General features: G+C 38.0%; 1 long non-coding RNA gene across 1 annotated transcript in view; it reads right to left on the bottom strand.

The window, feature by feature from the left end:
* The window catches only part of LOC121132919, a 30691-nt gene extending 9179 nt beyond the window's left edge, over nt 1–21512 (bottom strand). The window contains exons 1-2 of the long non-coding RNA XR_005869630.1: nt 21346–21512; nt 17801–17880 (exon numbers count right to left, since the gene is read on the bottom strand). This is a non-coding gene — a long non-coding RNA (uncharacterized LOC121132919). The remainder of the gene's footprint in view (nt 1–17800; nt 17881–21345) is intronic.
* Nucleotides 21513–21788: the final 276 nt, after the last annotated feature.

Below are 21788 nucleotides of genomic sequence, written 5' to 3'. Positions count from 1 at the left end.
TGATTCAAGAACTTTCAGCCTGTGTGTATGTGATGGGCTTACTGGTCAAACAGCTATCCCAGAGGGATCTCTATAGATTTCAGAAGTTCCTCTGCTTGCTCCCATTACTCCACACTCTATCAAATCCCCGCATCTCAGTGGCTCTGAATTCAAACCTCAGCATTAGGTCAGGAGGACTGCTGTACTGTGTCTGGGCATCTTCGTAAACTGCAGCCTAGGAAGTGATGCTAGGGATAGAGGCTGGTACAATCATAGAGATCATCTCATGTTTCTTTCCTTTCAGGGATTAAAGTCATATAGTGCTTTTTGTTTGATGTCCAAATATAATAGTTCATGTGTTTTGTCCAGTTTTATAGCTGCTAGTGGCAGGAGGCCTACTGTGACAAAGTTCCCTTATCATAGCTGAAAGCAGAATTTATTCTCTCCATTTCCATTTAATACCCAGCATCAAAAAATTTATTTACATAGATTGCACTTTTAGAGTTTGACATTAAACCAAAGGACTAAAGTCCACAGCAAGCAGAATCTGTTAAAACTTTCTTCTCCCTAACATTAACTGCCAACACCCCATACCATTTAGAAGTTGATAGTTATCTTAAAAGCAGAATCATTTGAATGCTCAGTCATTTGCATACAAATTTTCATTTTGTTCCATTTGTTCAGCTCTGAGAAAGTTAGAATTTCCTGTGCATGAGTATTAATATATAAATCAATAATTTCCTACTTAATGAGATATTTAAAGGTTGTTATAAGTCATTTTGATTACATATTAATTCATCCTAATGTGTTGAAGTTCACTTTTAGTTCCCAACTTAAAATGTGAATTTATTATTATATTTCTTTTGTGGATATTGAAATTTATTATTTTTCATTTTGATTCATTCATCCTGTGTAATTATGCAAGGGTAATTCAGCACTATGGAAAGGAGATGAAATTATCTAGAAAGAAAGAAAGAAACCACAGAGAAAAATCTAGACCTAAACTATAGGTCTTACACAGAAAGGAGAACATACTCTCTTCACTTCTCTTCCAGTTTAGGGTGCAGAGAGAACATGAGTTTGAAAGAAATGGTATTAGACATACAGAAAAAAAATAAATGAGGTTCATCTTAGACATGCCAACCTGAACATATTCCTGCCTTTATTATTTGCTCTTTTGTTGGTGCTTCCCAGTAAAGCCTTTTGGTTGTTTGGACATCCAAGTCAATTTCAATTTGTATGTGTGAAAATAAATTCTTATGGGTTGGGGAAAAGGCTCAGTCAGTGAAGTGTTTGCCACCCATGCATGAGAACATGAGTTCAATCCCAGCACCAGGCAAAAGCTGAGTGTCTGTGCCTTTGTCCCAAACTGGGAGAGTAGAAGTAGCAGGGTGCTCTGGACTTGCTGATCGACCAGTCTAACCCAATAAAGGAGCTCTAGATTCAGTGACTTTGTGTGAAAAATAAGATGAAAAATGATTGAGGAAGACATCTGATGCTGACCCTCTAAAATCCATATGAACACGTATATACACATGTACAGAGAATTTATTAGTGATAATAGAAACTATTGCCATTGCTCCTCGTCACCCACGTAAACTAGATAATAACCCTGATTGCGCCGGGCAGTGGTGGCGCATGCCTTTAATCCCAGCACTCGGGAGGCAGAGGCAGGCGGATCTCTGTGAGTTCGAGGCCTGGCTGGACCGACAGCCTCCAAAACAATACAGTGAAACCCTGTCTCATAAAACCAAAAAAAAAAAAAGTAATAACCCTGATTGCTAAAGACACCACATATTCTCAATACAGGACACAGAAAGCATTCTGGAAGGAACTGCTGGCTAATATCCACAGTATCACAAAATACTGTCAGTTTGGGGGAGATAAACTTCAATTGTCTTAGGAAGTTGTGGACCTCCCATGCTATAATAAAAACCTAACAGGGTAGGTATGTTTACTTGTGCAATAGTGGCATGAACACTTTAGGGGTAACCAGTGGACTGCTGATTAAATTTGAGGCCAGCTCCAAAGGAAGAAATACATGACTGGCTAAAAACAAAACAACAACAACAATAAACAAACCAGACAAAAAACCTTGACTGGGGGAGGGGAGGTCAGAATGTACAATTGATATTTAAATAAATGGATGTGTAGTTGAACTGCCTTCTAAATATTTATGCTCATACCCGTATATTAGTTCTATTCTCAGCCTTCATCACAGGAAGCTTCTTCTTGTAGTGGGTGATAGTTAATGGGGAGAGTCATAACTGGTTAGTTGCTGAGAAAAGTTGATTATCGAGTACTCAGCCCTGAATGAGACATTTATATCACCCCTCCCAAGAACCAATGAACATCATGGAAGATTTGTGAGAGATAGAAGTTGGAGCAGAACGCTATGAAATGTTGTCTTCTGGATTTGACACAGCACTGGTGACTACCCACACCAAAAAAAAAAAAAAAAAAAAAGAAAGAAAGAAAGGAAGGAAGGAAGAAAAAGAGAAAGAAAGAAAACATAAGAGCATGAAAGTAGGAAGGGGAAGGAAACTAGTTGAGAAGAAGGATTGAGTTAGGGGGGCCAAAGTGTTCAATGGGGGCAAATAACACCACAATGCACTGTATGCATATTAAGTACACAGTAGTGCAAATAAATCTCTTAGACTTTTCTAACATTCCACCAAACAATATTTGATCAGATGTGTTCTCTGTGATGTGGGCACATGCATTTGGGAAGGGTGAGAGGAGAGAGAGAGAAAACTGCAAAGCACAGTGATTTGAAGTGTGGGTTCAGATTTGAACAGCAATGTGATATCTGATGTGTCACTTTTTTGTTTTTTAGACAGGTGGTAGGAATACTTCCTTCTTTGCAGGCTTATGCAAATTACTCAGGCCACACAGAACAAGCAATAAATACTGTTAACTTTATTAGCATTGGTGCTGCATGCCTACAATCTCAGCATCTTAGAGGCTGAGTCTGGCCTTGTGAACTCAAGTCAGCATAGCCTAGTTCCAGGCCACTTTGGGCTACAGAGTCAAGCCCTATCTCAAAGCAACAACACCCTGCCCTCCACATCTACTGCCCATAGTCCCTCATTGAGGGGTGAGGTCTCATGGATCCCTGCAGGAGGAGGCTTGTTGGGAAAAGAAAGGTGGATGGAAAAGGAAAGTGGGAGGGGAAATGACCAAAATTCAGCATATACATCTGTGAAATTATCAAGGAACAAAATAAAAAAATACATGAGGTGCAAACATACACACACAGAGGGTGGAGTGAAGAGAGAGAGAGAGAGACAGACAGACAGACAGACAGACACAGACACAGACACAGACAGAGAATGTTAGCTATCATAATTATTTTGGATGTGATTATATACGAGTTTATACGTGTACAAGCAGTAAGCAGTCTCCGGTTTTTAATGGTACCTCACTATGAGGAGATGTCCTTGACTTTCATCTTTATCACCCTGGAAGAATTTGGTTTTGCATCAATACCTACTTTGTACTCTCCAAAATATGCTCATTTGGAGATTGATGATCCTTCAGCACAGAATGTCTGTGTTTAAAAAATGCTCTGTTTTGAACACAGTAGAGACATCTGATTGGAAATATGCCAAGTTTCCTGGGACAGGTCTACAATCAACAGCTGGCACATATGGCTAAATTTTTGTGGTGGTGGCAATGTGAAGTCTTTTACAATTTAATAAATTCTAAAATGTTATGAATAAATTTAGGTTATGGAAATGGATTGTCTGAGTGATAAAAATCACTGAACTGAATATTGTTTTCTAAAATCCACATTAAGCCTCAAGTCAAAACATCATGTGTTCTGTTCTGCAGAACATAGCTTTATCTCATTCTCTCAGGAAAGCACACTGCAGATACTCTTATTTGCCTTCAATTCCTCTAAGGTTAGAATTCTTGCATCCAGTAATTGTGATCCCATCTATTTTTATTTGTTTATTGATTGTGAGAAAAAGGGTGATGCTATTTTTAATGTATTCAGAAGCATTTTTGTATGTACACAATCTTTTTATTGCTATGAGAAAACTGAATAATGTTTACAACTCCAAGACCTCAATATCCATGAGATGCTGCATTCTGCAAACAAACAAACAAACAAACAAACAAAGACACTGTGGTGGTTTGAATGGGAATGACCTCCCTGGCTCATACGTTTGGATGCTTGGTCCTCAGTTGGTGGAACTTTGGGGGAAGAATGAGAAGGTGTGACCTTGTTGGAGATGTGTCATTGGGGGTGGGTTTTGAGGTTTCAAACAATTTGCTCCATTCCCAGCACCCTGCCTCCACACCTTGTGATTGTGGATCAAGATATGAGTTCTCAGCTATGACTCCACCACCCTACTTCCCTGCCTGACACAATGCTCTCCACCATGTGGATCATGGACTCACCTCTGAAACTTTTGTTTTCAAGACAAGGTTTCTCTGTAGCTTTGGAGACTGTCCTGGAACTAGCACTTGTAGACCAGGCTGGTCTTGAACTCACAAAGATCCAGAGATCCGCCTGCCTCTGCCTTCCTGAGTGCTGGGATTAAAGTCATGCACCACCACCACCACCCAGCTTCACCTCTGAAACTTTAAGTCCCAAATAAATTCTGTCCTTTATAAGGTTGCCTTGGTTACGATGTTTTATCACAGTGATATAAAAGTAACTAAGACAGACATGAGAAGAGATTTTCACATATTTGCTATTTTTTATTAACTTGAGAAGTATTGCGTCACCAGGCACAGAAAGGTATCTGTCTTGTTACTATGCTGCAGTAGTTCATCTTGACTTCATGGGACTTAGAATCACTATGGAGACAATCTCCAGGCCAAGTCTATGAGGGAGTCTCTCAATCAGGCTAACTGAGGTAGGAGACTCACCATAAATATGGGTGGCACTGTTCCATGAGCTAGAGTCCCAGGACTGAGTTGAAAGGAGAAAACATTCTGTAACCAACATGCTGCCATACCTCCCCTGCCACAATGGATTATATATTTCCTGAAACTGTAAGCCAAAATAAACCCTTTCTTCCTTAAGATGCTTGGGTCAGTTATTTTTATCACAGAAATGAATGTAACTGCTACATGGACTCATGGTTTTAGTTGAGTAAAGAAACAGCACAGATTCTGCAGAACATATTTTCCTCATCTCTGTGCTTGCAGAAACTTAGACCTGATTGTTTCTGCACTCCTAATGAATATTTATAGCACCTAGGATAATGTTAGAATTTGGCATCTTTATTATACCCAAAATTTGAGTCAAGTTAATGAGAATATTTAGTGGAGTTTCATAGCCTGAGTTATGATACAGAGTAAAGTTTTATTGGCTTAGAGTGTGAATATTAAATTTTAGGTTATGCAGAATTTTTCATTAATAAATAATTGAGCATGAGCTATCAAGGTAATGTTCCTTAAAATATTTTTGAAAGAATAAATAACAATATTAAAGGCATAATATTCTGTTGTGATTCAGTTTGTTATAATTCAATATAGATAAGCACAACTAATCAAAACCTGACTTCCTGGCTGTAAATATGATATGTAATAAAGAAAATTACAATGTCTGGGGATAAGGAGACTGGGATTTGTGGCACATACGTTTAATCCTAGCACTAGGGAGGCTCTGTGAGTTCAAGGCCAGCCTGCAGTATTTAGTGAGTTCCAGGACGGTTGGGACTTCATAAAGAGACCCTGTATTAAAACAAACAAACAATGGCCGAGGATAAAACTCAATGGTGATGCCCTTGCCTAGCATAGATGAGCCCAAGGTCCAATCCTTACTACTACAGAAATTATAAAATGTATCCTCTTTATACTCTCTTACTAACGTGTGTGTGTATGTGTTTTAAAGTTACAGGTAGGATTAAGTTTCTATTGAAAACAATTACTATGCCTACTTTTTTCTGGCCCCACATAGAAGCAAACATTACAGGATATGACTTATTGAGACAATGGGGGTATTGCCATCAAGGTGTACACTAGCCATGAATTAATTACTCTATATGATGACCTCACGTTGTGAGGCCACATCACATCATCAATTGAACTGTAGTTAAAAGAAACGGTTGGTAATTTTTTTACAGAGGAAGATGACAAAGAAAGCAAATAGAATAGATTGATACTGTTTGCTGTGTTTAGAATGAACAGGTTAATGAAATGTATTCATTGTTTGAGGCCCATTTTCTTGATGAAATTCCATAAAGTATACATTGTAGGTATCTAGTTTGGGCTCAGTATTTCATAGTTTTCAAAGAGTTTAATAATATATAATCATATTTTATTTTGCCACATTGAGTAAACCAGGACATATAGTGAGCAGGGCTTAGAGACATGATGAGTATGTGCACAGAGAGGATTGGACATTACCTGTACAGAGCAAGAGCCAGACAGTGTCTTCTAGCCTCTAGGCCTGACTTGTTCTCTGTTAGCCAAGGGTCCTAAGAATCAGAGATAAGCGAAAGGCTGCCATGCTCTGTATGTGGAAGGACAGTTAGTCCAATCTAAGTCAATACCACCTCTTTCATGTAGAAAAAGGGTGAGGAGCAGAAGCAATCACACATAGAATTATCCATTCTAGTTAGGGTTCTGGTTTGGTCAATAGCATTTTTTCAGTCTTTAATTATACTTAAATTGTGCATTTGCACATACAAAAATCCAAAGGATGTTTATTTGTTTTGATATGAAAGAATGCAATTGATACTTCTTAAAAGGCGAGGCATTTTTCCAGTTTGTTGTGAAATATAAACTGATGCTATATCATAAAACTTTTTAAAAAATTTACTGGAAAATTTCCTTCCTGGGTTATTTTTTAATTTTAAATATATAGTTTGTGATGATAATATGGTTATATCATTTCATCTTCTATTTTCTTCATGTAAATCCTTCTAAGTACTCTTGCTAGTTTGCTCTTTCTAATTCTTGACCTCCTTGTCTTTTATTGCTGTTATATGTGCACATGCTTATATAGGGAACAACAATATGTAAGGAATATATACATATATATTACTAAGTACAGAAATGTAACCTTCTCGGTCTGTATGTTTCCAGTGTGTGGTCTATGACCTTTTGTTATGGATAGCCAATTGCTGTGTTCTTCCATGGAGTTTGATGTGAGATTGCATCTCCTAGAAATATTAGAAGCTGCCTCCATGACATCTCATCACATGGCTGCCTAAACATGACTGATATAAGGATGACACCAAGAGACATGCTAATGTAGACAGGGAAGAACTCATGAGGCCTAAATCTGAGACAAAGAATAACAGGCAACTAAAGAAAGCTGGGTTATTTTAAAGCTAACCTCCGAACCACAATCAATTGCCACCAACTTAAAATTAGTCTTGCTTATGTAATACACATTGTCCATTGGATTCGCTTTTGCTGAGTTTTGTAGCTTCTGAATTGCACTGAAAAATAAGTGCATGTCCTGACCCTGAGGAAACATAAACATTAAGTTAGCATGACTTAGACAAACAGGGATGGCACAGCCACACCCAGGGCAGCAGGAGTCACTCTGGAATGTGAATGATGTTTCCAGACAACTCTCAGAAAAGATCTAGGCCAGCCTGAAAGTGTAGCTCAGTTGGTAGACAGCCTGCCTAACATGCACAATGCCCTGATGAAAGGCACAAGCAAGTAAAACCTGTGTTCGCTGGAATATTTAAATCTCCTGAAATAAATTATTTGAAACAGTCGTGTTTTGCCTTGAGTTATATCTCACAGACGATGCCTCATCAAACAACATCGTTCCTGGCTCATATTTTAAATCTGTAGAAACTTAAAATGTGGATGTTATCATTAAGAAATAATTTTCTTTTTCCCTTTCTCTGTTTTTTCCCATGAGACTAGATCTTTTCACATTTAACCAATCCCAGGTAGTCACTAGGGGCAAATTAAAGTACCTAGTACATGATAATTAATCATCATCTTCATCAGTATTGTTTACCACTATGTTCATGTGAGGTATTTTACATCTATTGTAATATTTAATCTTTCTGTGGAACTTTGGAAACCTTGTTTTTGTAATGGATGAGCTACTGGAACAATAAAATAATGCTCTCTGATTAGCACACTAGCTAACAGTAGAGCTGGGATCTGAATCTAGGTGACCATTTCTGATATCTAGCTTGGTTTGGTGTGTGGGTCCCTGAACAGCTCTTGTCACTTCCATCCTCCATGCACATGGAAGCCACCCCTCCACTCCATTCCCATGTTACTCTGAGTCCCTTCCTAGCTACAGCGGAAGTCTCCTGAATTTTAAGTCAGTTGTGTTAGGATAAAGGAATTAATAATCGTAACAGATCTGTCTTTCTCTGTCTTCGAACACTGGCAGTCAAGAATGTGGACAATCACAGTATTTCTAGATCTTCTCTCATTTGAGCATTAGCTAGAAACTCTTCCAGAAGATCTGTTTTCCTCCAAAACTCTTGTTTTGGAATGAATGAAAGACATCTAAAGACTATTTATTATTTCTGAAATGCAGTAAAGAGCCTGAGGTAAAGTACACTCTGTTACCTAAAGTGCCTAAAGACTACGCCTCTCTGACACATGCTGGGTGTGTTAGTGTTTTTAGTACATAATCAATGAGTATTACTTAGTTTGGACATTTGATGGTTAGTTTTATGAGCCAACCTCACCAGGCCATGAAGTCTTGCATCAAATCTCAGTTTAGAGTCCCAGTGAAGTCTTGTCTCCTGTAATGTGAATGGGCCTTGTTCAGTCAGTTGAAAGGGGTGTGTGTGTGTGTGTGTGTGTGTGTGTGTGTGTGTGTGTGAGCATGTGTGCAGTCAGAGGACAACTGTAGGTGTTTTCCTTCCATATTGTTGCTTTTGTTCTGCACACACTGAGCTAGCTGGCCTGCACATTTCCAGAGATTTCATCTCTGTCTCTCATATCCCTCTAAGAGAGTTGAGATTGAATGTTCATGTTACCATGTCCTGCTTAAACGGATTCTAGGGACTCAAACCAAGGTCTTCACACTTGTTTGACAAGTGCTTTTACCCACTAAGCCTGTCAGTTGAAGGTCTCTAAAGAAAAAGACTGAAGTCCCTCAAGGAAGGGAGATTTCCTCCAGAATGAGGATGCAACATTCACTCTTTGGGTCTTCAGCCTGCTGTCTGTCATGCAAATTAGATTTTGCCAGTCCAAATAACTCTATAAAATAAATCCTCCCTCTCTCCATCAAACACACCCACCCTATTCACAGTATTTCTCTGGGGACCATGGCTAATAGGACCATGAGAGGAAACAGAGGGCCTACTTGTTTTTAGTTTGTGAATCATTCTAAACTCCATTGGTCATTTTGTTGTTATTGTTGCAGTGTGGAGTTGAAGAAGGGCCTGGGGAGGTGATGTTTTGCCAGGGAAGATGAGCTGATTCAAAATTATATAGAGTTTCTCTGAAAATGGTTTAAGTTTTTTAAAAAGGCATTTTTGTCTTAGTCCATATTGTTTTTAAAGGAAAACTAGGTGAACACTAGGGTGAGGAAAATGAACCAGAGAGCATCTGACATACTTTCACAAAGCCTGCATTGGGCACTCACAGCCCAAGGAAGACTTCACTGTGGTCCAAAAGGGAGGTATTCTTAGTTCCTTATTCTGTGCTCAAGCTACAAGATGACAAAAGCCCACTGTTGACTGTTTTGGAACCTCATTCCTCTAAAACAAATTATATTAGGGTTTTCGTTTGTTTTCTGGTTTTGCATATGTATGTGTATATCATTTGGGTCTGTGTTTCTATGTGTGAACATGTGTGTGTGTGTGTGTGTGTGCATGCACGTGCACACACACGCATTTGTGTATATGTATGGAGACATGAAGTTGCAATCCAGGGTCTTTTATCAATCTCTCTCCATTTTATTTATTGAGTCAGGATATGTCATTGAGCTTGAAGCTTGTTGATTCAGGCAAGTCTAATTAGCCAATTTGCCTTGAAGATGCCCTATCTCTAGATCCCAAGTGCTGGGATTACAGCTAAGCTGCCACACCTTCTCGGGTTTTGAGTGGGTGCTGAGATCATTCTTAACAATTAATAAGATGAACACATTAAACAAATACCTATTTTCTTCAGACATATGAGCTATAAATGCTTGCATCTTATAAAATTAATGAGAAATACAAAAGAAAATATTAAAGAAAATGATGGGAAACTTCTGACTTGGAGATGTAAAGCTATGAATTTCTTCAAAATGTGAAAACTAAAGTTTTTGTTGTTACTGAAATTCAAAAATAATTGTGACAGAAGTTAAAGGAGGGTTCATTATAAAAAAGTAAGCAAACTGACTTTTAGAGGATGGATTTTCCTTTTGATAATTCTCTATTCCTGCCACTGAATCGTGGGAGGAAAAGGCTCACATAATTTGAGAATTCACAAGAACTTCATATTACCATACTAAGGAGAAAGAGAAAAGCTCACAAATAACCTTCTGCATCATCAACAAACACGAGGCAAACATGGAATGATTCTCAGGTTTCCTGGTGTTTAAACCTTCTCTGTCAATTCATTAGCTGGAATCTTGTGATTGTGTTGGCCTCTTCTTTGGCTTTTACAAGCGTCAGCCTTTATGTTCCATGCTGTGGACTAAAATAGATCCCTTTCATGGACCTAAAGAAATCTAGAGTTTTCAAATTATAACACTGCTGCATATAAACCAAATCGGTCTAGTAGTACACTGTACTAGAACAGTATCACAAAAGGACTTAATAACAGATAGTACTTGGGGAGATCTTTAAGGAGGAAGCCAGACATTTCCCAAATGCCCATGGACATGAGAAAGTCTGTGCAATGTAATATTTTCTCCCAGGCACACATATATATGCAACTTACAAGCAAATGTGATATCTGCACTATTATAAAAATAATCACAATTATCCAAAGAGCTCTCTTATAGTGTCCCAATTTTACCAAGACTTAAAAAATGATTTTACCATTAAGTAGTCAAGATACTTTTATATCTAATGGAAATTTTAAAAAGACTCACAAAAATCTCAATATTTATAGAAATAAGGGAATTTTAGACTCTTTAGGAAGAATTTATTCATCATATATATTTTAAGCAGCGTCCTTGAACTGGGCAGGATTCTAGACCCCAGGAACACAGCAAAGAACAAAACAGCCAAATTCCCCTTGTTGTCAAAGCTAGCCAGGAAATCATCTAAGAAGCTGGCCTTTATGGAGATTAAATTTAAAATCCTTGGATTCAAGTCTGATATTTTCTTTAACTAGTTAAAGTACTCTGCCAATCCTAATAAGTTTTAAACATTAAGGAAAGAAAGGCATGAACCTATTTTATCCATCTAAGCAGATTGACTGTTAGACTTGTATCAAAATGGGCCATATTTCAGAAAGGTCCTATCCAAACATAATCTAAACGCTAACAACTGGTAAATGGCATTGAAGAAATGGCAGTTCTGTAAACTTGGAATGTGGTGTCTGTTCACATGGGTTTTCCCCCCAGAAATACCAGAAATTAAGAGATAATATTCAAGACCATTTCCAGATGTAAGGTTAGGTCCAGTCCTGTCTCAGTAAATGAGATCATGGACATAACTATTCTGATGCTGGATACAGAAATGGAAAACTGAAAAATCAGGATGTTTTTAGTTGATGGTCATTTGGCTGAATAATGTAGAATATCTCTAAGGCATTTTGCCAAAAAATTCAATACATAATGACTTAAAACTTTGAATGAAGAGACACTGAAGATACACGTAGTCTGCTTAATAATTGGGACTCATGGACCAAAAATGAAAGAAGACACCATTTTTCTGAAATGTTTATTATTTAGCCTGCTTTGGGGGGATTTGATATTCACCATTTGTACTCATAAATGTTCTCTCTACTTCCTCATCTTACACTATCACTATTTTCCAATTATGCTCAGAAGTCAGAGGTTAATAAGACAGATATGTATCTCATTAAGCCAGGGCCACCCATGCTTAGGAAAGATAAGAATCTGGCTTCATTGTCAAGATGTTCAGAAAGAGTCCCATAAACTTTTCTTTGTAACCTATGGTAATATTTAAAATCTCATTAAACTGGGAAAGTGAGCCTTTTGTTTAACCTAAATTTCAAACTCGATTTATGAAGGCAGAAAATAGCTAGTTCTTGTTCCTAATATAAAAGCTAAATCACTTTTCGAGCTTTAAGCTGAATAGTCTTGGTTTCTTTATTTAATTATGGGATGTTTCAGAAATGTACGTAGGTAGAAACACTGTACCAAACATCCCCAAGTCTATCACTTACAAATACAATCAAATATTTTATAGTTGTTTTTTCTGAATAGCTTTTCTCAATTTACAATATAAATAACTTTTCCCATTTGCATGTATGGCTTTATCCTTGCATGTACATGTGCTAAGCAATAAAGGTGTAATCGTTTCAAGTGTGTTCAGCCTTGAAAAACGGTATCATGGAGGTTAGAGAAATGCCTCAATGGTTAAGAGTACTCATTGCTCTCACAAAATATCCAGGTTTGATTCACAGAACCCACATAGTATCTCCCAGTCTTCTGTAATTCTAGGTTCAGAGGATGAGACACTTTCCTGGTCTTCTTGGACTCCACACATATGCATGGGGCATGTACACACATGCAGGCAAAATACTGGTATGGAAAAATACAAATAAATCTTTTTAAAATGATACAACAAGCATATTTCTCTGAAACTTACTTTTCTCCCTCAGTAAAGTGTTCTGAAGGCATTTGATATTGATTCAAATTACTCTCTAAACAACTGGGGCCAATTTATGCGACCACATCTTTTATGTATTTTAGTTTTTTCCAGTTACTTGATACTGCTCACATTAAGGAGGAAAGACTAGGAAATCTTGTTGTCCCTTCTCGATTTAGCTTGTCTGGGAGTGAATGAGCAAAGGGGAGACAGATGACTGTGGCTGTTTGCCACCCTTACAGAGTGCCCTGCGTCCATTCCATTTGGAATGTGCATTATGTTTTGTCTAGCTAGAGAAAATGTAAACGTTAAACGATGTTCAAAAGTCTTATGCTATTGAAACTGACATTGAGACATCACCTCACTTGTTCTTCTGCATCTAAATTATGTGTCTCAGGAGCTGTGTTAGCTCCGTGGTGCAGGGAGCACTTGCTTAGCATGAATGAAAGCTTGGATCCAATCTCTAGTTCTAAAAGAAGAAAAAAGACATTCATTTCAGGACAATAAATTGTATGGCTGTTACTCCAGATGCTGAGTTCCTGTGAGTTAGTGGTGTGGCCATCATCAGAGAGGCTAGAGAAGAGTCATTTTAATGCTGCATTTTTGACAAGCACCTGACCCACTGCAAAAAGACACATGAGCTGTGTGGAGGCTGGAAAATCCTTGAAAATTAACAAGATAACCTGAAGGTGGTAGCGAAAACACCAGCAAAGAGCAAAGAGACTGTGACGAGCAAGAAAGGGTAGCTGGGAACAAAGGCCAGTGTGACCATGCATGCAACATATTATTACGTTACATATTAATATGAAAACATTAATAGTGTGCAATTAATATGCACTGGGGTCACAAAAATACAGAAAGACGTTAGAAAGGATTGTTTGCTATTCTAGCACAAATAAGTTCCCTCTTAATTTTTGACTTATATGTTAGGTCTTTTATTCTGTTTCCTTTTTAGTTATTCCTTTACACACTGTTTATGACTCATTCATGATTCCAAGATAGTAAAATATATTTTCTCAGTTTCTAGAACATTATTCATTGTTTGTTTGTTGAGTTTTCCGTTAGATTTGTCTTTAAACTTTCATGTTCCTCAAAGACTCCAGTATTTTAAAGATTTTTTTAAACCTGATATTTACAATGGTGATGTAGGACTTTTATAAGAAATTATTGACTTACTTTTGGAAATATTTATTCTAAGTTACAGGAACAGAATAAAACAGAAGTAGCTTTGAGCAAATTGGTACATTTGGGAGCAGTTAGCTATTTAAGGACGTTAAACTTGAATGCTGACATCTCTGCCTTTTGGCCTCTTTTGCAGAACATCATGGGTGAACAATGGCTCCATGCCATCAGTAGTCATGAGAAGAATCATGTTCCAATGTTTACACTGCATTTGTGTTGCTTCTGAGCTACTCACAAAACCTTAAATTTGTGGATTTAATATCAATTTCAAAGAAACATTAGGAACAGATGTATGAAGCAATCAAAAGCAAAAATTTGTAAATGCATCAATTAAATCAGCATAAACAAAAGAGTGTCTTACTTTTCCCCCTTGATACCCAAAGGAACAAAAACACTTTCACTCATTGGCATAGAAATATGCCTCAAAATAAGAACAAAAGTAATATGCTTATATACTTTTTAAAATATTACAAAATTCAATGGTGTTAATAGAAACTATTATAGCTTAACTATATGGGAACTTAGTCCCAAAATGTAATCAGTATATATTTATTTTTCATCTCCAGTGTAAAAAAATGGTTCTAGTCTTATGAATCAGTTTTCAATGTTGGTTATACTTAGATGTGTGTTTATGCATAAATATAATTTGCATAGCTATGTAATAAATTTTCTGAGTGAATTTGCACCAAATGTGAGGTTAGACATTGTTTGGATCCTCCACAATAATGAATTTATTTATTTGTTTGTTTTAGACTAATATGTATAACTTGACATAATGGATTTCACTGTGGTATCATCATACATTACTTTTGTTGATAGGAAGCATTTATTCTGATAATCTTTTTCTTCTAGTTTAGGTCAGAACTTCATATACACAAAGGATCTTGGAGGTGAAAATGTCCTTTAAGATTAACTACTTCTTTTAGAGAATTGATAGGCAGACAACTGCAGAGAACAGAAAATTCAGAATTTAACTTACTGGTATATGATCCTTTGGTAACAGATGATCCACAAGAGGACTTAAGTTACCATTCACTAATTAAATTTTCTGTTTGGTAACAATTTGGATGAAGATTGGGTCATTGGTCTAAGGGTTTATTCTTCTGGCAGTGGAAAGAGAAGATTTAGTGTATATTTTATTTTACTGTTGCCAACCATGAATTCTCTGTTTAGATATGCATCCCATGTTTAATTGGGTTATCTGTTTCCTTGACGTCCAGTTTTTTTAGTTCTACATATGTGCTAGATTGTCGACTTCTATTGGATATGTAGTTAGCAAAGATATCTTCCCATTATGCAGTCTGACACTTCTTCTGAATGATGGTGTCCTTTGCTATAAAGAGCTTCAGTTTCATCAAGTCCCATTTGTTAATTGTTGTTCCTTGTGACCATGCTGTTTGTGTTCTGTTTGGAGAGTATTTTCCTGTGCCAATGAGATCAAGACTATTCCCCACTTTCTCTCCTATCAGAGTCAGTATATCTGGACTTAGGCTGAGGCCTTTGATCCATTTGAAGTTTTGTGCAGGATGATAGGTATGGATCTATTTGCATTCTTCTATATGCAGACATACAGTTTGACCAGCACCATTTTTCGAAGATGCTGTCCTTTTTCCAGTGTGTATTTCTGGCTTTTTAAAATAAAAGCAGAATAAAACAATAACATTAAAAACAAAACAAAAATAACCAAGAAAAATATATAAACAGGTTCTTAAAGGTGTGTGAACTTATTTCCAAATCTTTAATTTGGTTCCATTATTCAACATGTCTGTTTTATTGCCAATATCATGTTGTACTTATTACTATGGTTCTGAACAATTTGAGATGGGAATGGTTATAGATCTATCAGTTCTTTTATTATTCAGGATTGTTTTAGCTGTCCGGGTGTGTGTATGTGTGTGTGTGTGTGTGTGTGTGTGTGTGTGTGTGTGTGTGTGTGTTTGTTTCCTTATGAAGTTGAAAAATTGTCTTTTGGAGTCCTGTGAAGAATTATGTTGGTGTTTTTTGGGGGAGTGCCTTGAATGTATATATGGGTTTTGATAGACTGACCATTTTTACTATATTAATACTACCAACCCATGATTATGGGAGATCTTTTAATCCTCTGATATCTTCTTCAGTTTTGTTCTTCAGTGTCTTGTTTTTTTTACCATATGATCTTTCACTTGCTTAGTAGAGTTATCTCAAGATAATTTAAATTTTTAGAGGGTACTGTGAAAGGCATTGTTTCCTTGACTTCTTTCCCAGTTCATTTGTATATAGGTAAACTAGTGATTTTTGTGTGTTAATTTTGGATCTTGCTACTTTGCTGAAAGAGTTCATCAGCTGTACAAGTTTCCTGGTGCACATTTTAGAGCCATCCCCTTTGACTTTCTGGCTTGAGATTATTTATTCCTTGAATTTTCCCATCCAGCACTTTTTGTAGAGCTGGATTTGTAGATAGATACAGCTTATATATAGTTTTACTGTGGAATGTCTTTGTCCATCTATTGTGATTGAAAGTTTTGCTGGGTATAATAGTCTGGGGTGACATTTGTGGTTTCTTAGAGTTTGCAGATCATCTTTCTGGGTCCTTCTGGTCTTTAAATTTTCCATTGAGAAGTCTGGTGTTGTCCTAATGGATCTACCTTTATGCTGTCCCTTGTAGTCTTTAATTATGATTCCTTTGTTATGTATGTTTAGTTATTTGATTATTATGTGCCAAGAGGAATTTCTTTTCTGGCTCACTCTATTTGGTGTTTTGTATACTTCTCATATCTTGATAGGTTCCTTGTTCTTTAGGTTGGGGAAATTTTCATCTATGATTTTGTTGGATATATTTTCTGTGCCTTTGACCTGGGTTTCTTCTCCTTCTTCTATTCCTATTACTTGTAGAATTGGTCTTTTCACAGTGTCCCAGATTTCCTGGATGTTTTGTACCTGGATTCTTTTTAAGCATTTTCCTTGACTGATGTATCCATATCTTTTATCTTGTCTTCAATGCCTGAGATTCTCTCTTCCATCTCGTGTATTCTGTTGGTGAGTCTGCCTCTTATTTAGACTCCTTAACTTTTCCCTCAGTCTTTGTTTCCTTTAGTGACTCCATTTCCACTCCCACACCTTGAACTGTTTTATTCATTTCCTTCCATTGTTTCTTTGTGTCTTCATAGATTTCATTAATGAATTTATTCATACCATCCTAAGGTCCTTGAGCACATTTATACTAGCAATTTTGAAGTTATTATCTTGTGCTTCAATTATGTTCCATTTTTTTCAGGCCTACTGTAGTAGGATTGCTGGGATTCAGTGAAGACATATTGTCTTGGCTATTACTGTGTGTTTATGGGGTTTGGGATGACTATAATTCTAGTTGTTGATATGCTGTCTTTGTTGGGTGGGTTTTCTGTTCCCTGGTTTCTGTCATCCTTTCTTGATCTTAGGAGACTATGGTTACTGTGGGTTACCTGGTAGGGAGTACTTCTGAGTGTCTGCCAGGTGTGTCCACTGAGGGTTCAGTGTAGACATCGTTCCTAGGTACCAGGAGCTAACAGGAAGAAATGGGGATGAGCTAGAAGGACTTGGAGCTGAGAGGGTCCACAGGAAGTAAAGAGAGCTGGATCTCCTACAGGATCTGTGGAGTTCCCAGGAGATGAGAGAAGAGAGTAAAGACAGGTCCCTGAGGATAGTCTACTACAGGGCTGGGGGTGAGATGAGAGAATTGGAAATGGAGGACAGGAAGCAAAGTGAAGATTGTCTACCTGATTTCCAGGCCAGTAAGGCCAATAGGTTTCCAAGGAGAGAGTGCTTCTGGGTGTTGGGGGCTGAGAAAAAGGGATGGGGTGAAGGAGGGAGGAAGGCTATAGGAGATCTTTGTAGTCCTCTGGGAATGGGGACAGAAAGGAAGGGAAGGCCTCAGAAAGAGGTCTGTTACAAAGCTGTAGATAAGACTGGGGCATGGGATTTGGAGTATAGGAAGGAGAGCAAAGACTGCCTACCTGATTCTCAGGCCAGCATGGCCAGCGGGTTTCCAGGGAAAGTTTGTTTTCTTTCTGCTTTGAAGACAATATCCTCATCACTGAAGGTTTAAAAAATAAGATGAAATGTGTTTTGAGGCAGCCCATTTAAAACATTCACTTCATATTTTTTTTAATTTTATTTTCCAGTTTAAATTTAGATAAGAATCAAGGTTGCTTCACAAGTCAGTTCCAGGTCCCTCTCCCATTCCCTCCCTTCCTCCCGTGCCCTCCCCTCCCCCCCCCCCCCCGTTATCCTCTCATTTCTCCAGGGAGGGTGAGGCCCTCCATGGGGGTGTCCATAGTGTGTCATTTCATATAGGGCAGGGCCTAGACCCTTTCCCAAGAGTTCTGGGTGAGAGTGCACCTCACATTGTTCTATTGGAGTCCAAAGTCCGTGTGTATACTTGGGATGGGTACTGATCTGCTGCCCAAGGCTCAATAGATTCCCTAGGCCTCTTCACTGACACCCAGATTCAGGGGGTCTTGATCAGTCCCATGCTGGCTTCCCAGGCTAATGCCTGGGATTCAAGAGTTAACCTTTGTCTGGTCAGCTGTTTCTGGGGGTTAAACCAGCCCAGTCTTAATCCCTTTGATCATCAGTCCAGCCCAGTCTTAATCCCTTTGATCATCAGTCCTCCCCTCTCTGTTACTGGCTTTCTTGAGTTCAGCTCAGTACTTAACCAAGGGAGTCTGCCTCTTCTTCGATCAGCCACTAAATAAAGTTTCTGTTTCCCAGACTCTCTGGCCATAGGATTGTAGGCTGGCACTCCCCAGATCTATGTCTAAAATCCATATATGAGAGAGTACATGCCATGTTTCTCTTTTTGTGACTGGGTTACCTCACTCAGGATGGTTTCTTCTAGTGTCATCCATTTGCCTGCGAATCTTATGATTCCATTATTTTTTTCTGCTGAATAGTACTCCATTGTGTAGATGTACCACATTTTCTCTATCCACTCTTCAGGTGAGGGACATCTAGGTGCTTCATATTTTTAACTCTAGAAATTTCATGTTTTCTCTTTATATCTTTGATTTCTCTTATAGATGAATGAAATTTCCCCATATTCATTTTTGGTTACCACCTGGCCAAAATGATCACCACTTTATGAAAAAAATTCATAAAGAACAAACATGCCTATGACTTTGTATGATTTTTGTGTTTGCTTGGGTGCTTCTTTTGGAAACTGCAATTCTTATCTAAAGCAACTGGAAACTACATCTTTGGCTTCAACTCTTATGTATTTGATCAAAAGAAATTCAGTGTAGTCTTCTTTTAGCAAACTAAGTCTACAGTATCTGATGAGCTAATTTTACTAGAATATGTGAATAAAAAGTTTTGTGCAAGACCTCAACAAATGCAAAACTTTTTATTAAACTAGTAAAAAATTAACATTCTATAGAAGTTTCCTCATGCCCAAACCTTCAAAGCCTGGCTGCTACCTTTCTAAACATTAAGGATCTGCCCAATACTAATACTTATATTTCACTTATTTCTACAAGAGAAAAATAATATGAAAGGAAACAAAAAAGGTTTTCAAATATAAGGTTCCCACTTTGGCACACCTTTGCTCTCCACTTACCCTGAATCTTCTTGGGAAAAATGATCATGAGTTCTGCCCACTCCCCCCAAATCACCAAACCTTTCTTGAGGAATACTGTCAGAGGACGATTCTTTGCCTCCCCAGAAATGAGAAACATTCCTGTAGCCTCATGTTACAGAGCAACTAGTACAGCTTTCCAGTCTAAAAATAGAGTGCTCTTTGCATTTGTTCCACTGTTCTTAGTGTAAAGGTAGACTTCTTCCCCTTCAAGTTAGAGTAGATGTCAGTTCCAGTTGCTGACACACTGTAGGGATCTTTGCCATCTTATATTCAGAACTCAGATTCCTTCAACCACTCCCTTTCATTGTCAGTAAGCTAACTGCTCTTCGGGTTGTACTGTAGGCTGAATGGAAATTATTGGGCTGAAGCCCTTCACAGAGTGACAGTACTTAGAGATGTGACCTTTTAGTGATTGATTAAATTAAAATAAGAATCCCAATCAATTTTACTGATATTCTTATAAAAGGAAAAATTAAGACATGCAAAAGATACATATTAGGTACCCCTGTGAACACTGAAAGGCCATGTGTCTACATCAAGAAGAGAAGCCTTAGGAGAAACTGTGAACCCTACAATGCAAATCTGTAAGTACTAACTAAAACCGTTACATAAGTTTCCCGTCTTCCATTTAGGATAACAATATATGTACCCAATATAATAATGATGGGTAAAAAAATATGTGTGTTCATTTAAAGTAATTACACTCCTGTGAAAATTCCTAGAGTACAATTAAATGTATGCACTTTTATGGTTCAAATGGAATATGTAAAACTGAACAGTATCACATGAGCATGCTTCTCTTCTGTTGAATTTGTATGTGTGTATGGTATATGTGTGTGTATATCCACACGAGTGGGCATGCATGCGTGTGCAGGTCCATAGTTGACATCAAGTAGTTTCCTTGCTCTCTCTTTATTTTACTTATGGGGGAAGATCCTCTCACTGAACCCAAAGCTTGTCAGTTCTAGCTAATCTAGCCAGCCAGCTGACTCTGGAGTTCCCCTGCTGTGCTGCTCCAATCCTGAGATTCCAAACAGCCCCAGTTGTCCCCACTCCTGTGAGTCAAGAGCTGATTTGTCCACGGAACCTTCTTCCAAGCCCATGTGGACATGCCCTTCCACCAGTGCATACCCTTCTCACTCTCTGCTTTCAACTAAACAACCATCACAACAGCTACGTTTTCATGTGACTTTGTTTGCAGATGTTGTGCTATAGTGAACATTACGCACGTCTTTAAGCGTTTAAAATATTTCTTTAAGCTTTAGACACTGGGTTACAAGATCAGGAGATAAACACATTTTCACACTTAACACTCATTGACAAATTGCCCTTCTAGAAATATTCATCTGAGAAAATGATTATGGGAGCTGCAAAGATGACTCAAATGTTAAGAGCGTTAAGAGCATAATACTGTTCTTGTACAACTGACTTTGCTTTACCAAACCCACTCTGGTCAGCTCACTGATGCCTGAAGATTCAGCTTCACACAGATGTATTGTGTCTGGTCCTCATGTGCACATGCCTACCCACAAGCATATAGATACACACATTATTAAAAATGAAAAAATCTTCAAAACAAGATATTGGTGCCTTAGGCTCTGTCTAGACGTTTGTAGTTTGGCGTGCATGGGATTTTTCTCTTAGTTTAATACATAGGCATATGTATTATATGGGAGTGCATTTATTCATTCTCTGTCACAGTCATTGTGCAGAGCAGCGTGAGCAGTAGAAAGAAGCTGTGTCTGCAGAGACTGACTACAACTGCAGTACTGCAGAGAGACTGGAATGTTGCAGGTCCCGAGGCCATTGTCCTTATCTTAGGCCAGTTCTAGCCATCCAGAACAGCTATTCCTTGCCCACCTCTGTCTCTGAACTAACATATTGTGACTAATAGATAAAGACCTTTGGAACATATTAACTTACCAGACCACTAAATTTCACTGACCCAGAAGCTAAGAATGTCATCAGATAGCATCTTGGGCCTGTAGAAAGGCTTCCCCCACCTTGCTGTACCTGCCTCTCTGATGAGCACACAAATATACTGTGAACTAGACTTGATTTACGACTTCCTTTGTGCTGTGAAACTATAAAATTTCATGGAAGGTGTTCCACATTGGAACACGGAATTTGGAATAACCTAAACCTGTGTTTCTCAGTCATGGTCACTCATAATGGTTCCAGAATAGACTATCTCTTGTTCCCTTTAAGATGGGAGCTGTGGTTTTTTGCGTTGACAACAGAATTATGTGGGGGCAAGGGAGGAAGGAGGACAGGGAGAGGGAGAGAGGGAGAGAGAGTTTATATGTCTAGGAAACACAATGAGCTGTTAAGGGTATGACTACCTATTTAAAAGACATCAGAAATAC

The sequence above is a fragment of the Mesocricetus auratus genome, unplaced genomic scaffold (genome assembly GCF_017639785.1).
Source record: "Mesocricetus auratus isolate SY011 unplaced genomic scaffold, BCM_Maur_2.0 Super-Scaffold_100018, whole genome shotgun sequence".
NCBI lineage: Eukaryota > Metazoa > Chordata > Mammalia > Rodentia > Cricetidae > Mesocricetus > Mesocricetus auratus.
Note: the sequence above shows the minus strand (reverse complement) of the source record. Positions and strands in the feature narration are given on the sequence as shown.